We start from the raw sequence: 1,980 nt of genomic DNA on the forward strand, positions 1-1,980 counted from the left end.
CCCTCTGGATTCTGGTGAAAGGCCTCTTCGGTTCCTTGCCAGCCCACAGCAAGTAAGCCCAAGATGTAAGTGGTAGTCTTTTTGTACCCTAATCTTGGAAGTGATTTCCCTTTGGCGACTTTGTTAGAAGTGACTCACTGGGTCTAATCCCGTGATGGGGTCTTAGGAAGCAAGCTTTGTGGGCTGTCTTTGAGAGTCCCTGCCACAAATTTCTGAATCATTGTTGCTTTCTGATATATTCTCTGTTTAATACAAACTTGTAAGTTTAGCCTCCAGACTGTTGGTGTAAATGTCCTTTGCCCTTGCTTTAAAAAAAGATACACAAATGTACATTCTTATTTATTTTATTTTTTTCAAGGTCTGATCATTTGTCAGTCTTAAAGACTTATTTGTGACTGGATGCAGGGAGAAGCTCCCAGCAAGGAAAGTCTACCTCTCTGGGCAGTCTGGTCCCGGTGTTTCCTTTGCCTTCCTTCTTTCTCTTGGCCAAAAGTTTAGCATCCTTTGCAGCCTCCTCCTCCTCGCTTCCTTTAGTGTGTTTTTTCTTCAGAGCATAACATCAGTATTTGTGTCTCAGGACACATCTTCGATTTTGGGTGCTTTAGGCCTGGGCTTCTTACTGTCTTTGTTTAAGGGTTTCTGACATACAGGACATCATCTTCTGTAGAGAGATTGAAAAGCTTTCTAATTCTGCTGGTACTTTTTGGTCCCAACCGCAAAGGCACAGTAGTATCTCTCAGTCGAGGAATAGTCTTCTTTCCTTATTTAACAAAAACCAAGTTACGAACACTCATATTGGCATCGGGGATTCATCCTCCGACAGACCTGCACTTCCGTTTCCGGTTCTCGCTGGTCTGTAAAGAGAATGCCTCTTACTCAACAACAGCAAGCACACGGCAGTGGATGGAGATGCCTTGCTTTATGGGAAAGCCTTGTTTATCGTTCTCATCACTGATCCACATCTCCCTTCACCCGGAGCCTCAGCAGCTGCTGGTGTGGCCGTGCATTTTTTATAGAAAGGACCGAGTCTTCGCTCACCATCCACTTCAATGAGCTTTGGACAGCCGTGGCTGGGAAATGGTTATTCAGCTTGATACAGCCAACCACCTAGGAGGTGTCGCAAGAAAGAACTGTACATCCTTAAACACTATATTGGTATTCCTTCCCAGTCCCGGTGCTGGTTAGTTTTTGTCAAACTGACCCAAACTAGAGTCACCTGGGAAGAGGGCACCTTAATTGAGAAAATCCCTCTATCAGATTGTCCTGTGGGCATGTCTGTGGGGGACTTTCTTGAAGAATGCTTGCTGTGGGAGGGTCCAGTTCACTAAGGCAGTGCCAGCCTTGAACAGATGGCCCTGGGCGCTATAGAAAAGTCAGCAGAGCAAGCCAAGAGAAGTGAGTATCCCTCCTTGGTTTCTGTTTCAGTTCCAGGCTCCAGGTTTCCGCCCTGAGTCACCCCCAAACTTCCCTCAGTGACAGACTGTGACACGGATTGGTGAGACAAATAAACCCTTTCCTTCCCAAGTTGGTTTTGGTCAGTGTTTTGTCAACAGAGAAGCTAAATAGTACAGAACACACACACCACACACACACACACACACACACACACACACACACACACGGTAAAAGGTAGCTTTATTTCCTAAGAGCAGAACTTGAAAGTTCTTTCTGACTGGCAGATATTTAAATGATCTTTTCCTTTTGTTAAATTAGCACGCAAAGTGTTAGATGTCAATACAGCATTTTCAAAGCGTTTTTAGTAGATTTCCCTCCCCTCATCTCCATGACTCTGGCTAGCCCTAACTCACCAAGTAACCTCCCGCAGTCTCTTTTCCTCTTCCGTGGATCTCCTTTTCATATTTAATCCTGAGTAACAGGATGCTTGATGCAAAAAGAGTTTGTGAGCAGCTAATAAAGAGCCCTCTGGTGCTTTGTTACATTGAAGTGTCACAAGATACCATGAAGCCTTCAAAACGGAGC

At 44.9% G+C, this 1,980-nt stretch overlaps 1 pseudogene; it reads right to left on the reverse strand.

Moving 5' to 3' along the window:
* Positions 1 to 377: 377 nt before the first annotated feature.
* LOC119809432 lies at positions 378 to 1,075 on the reverse strand (annotated as a pseudogene).
* Positions 1,076 to 1,980: the final 905 nt, after the last annotated feature.

Source organism: Arvicola amphibius, chromosome 3 (genome assembly GCF_903992535.2).
Source record: "Arvicola amphibius chromosome 3, mArvAmp1.2, whole genome shotgun sequence".
NCBI lineage: Eukaryota > Metazoa > Chordata > Mammalia > Rodentia > Cricetidae > Arvicola > Arvicola amphibius.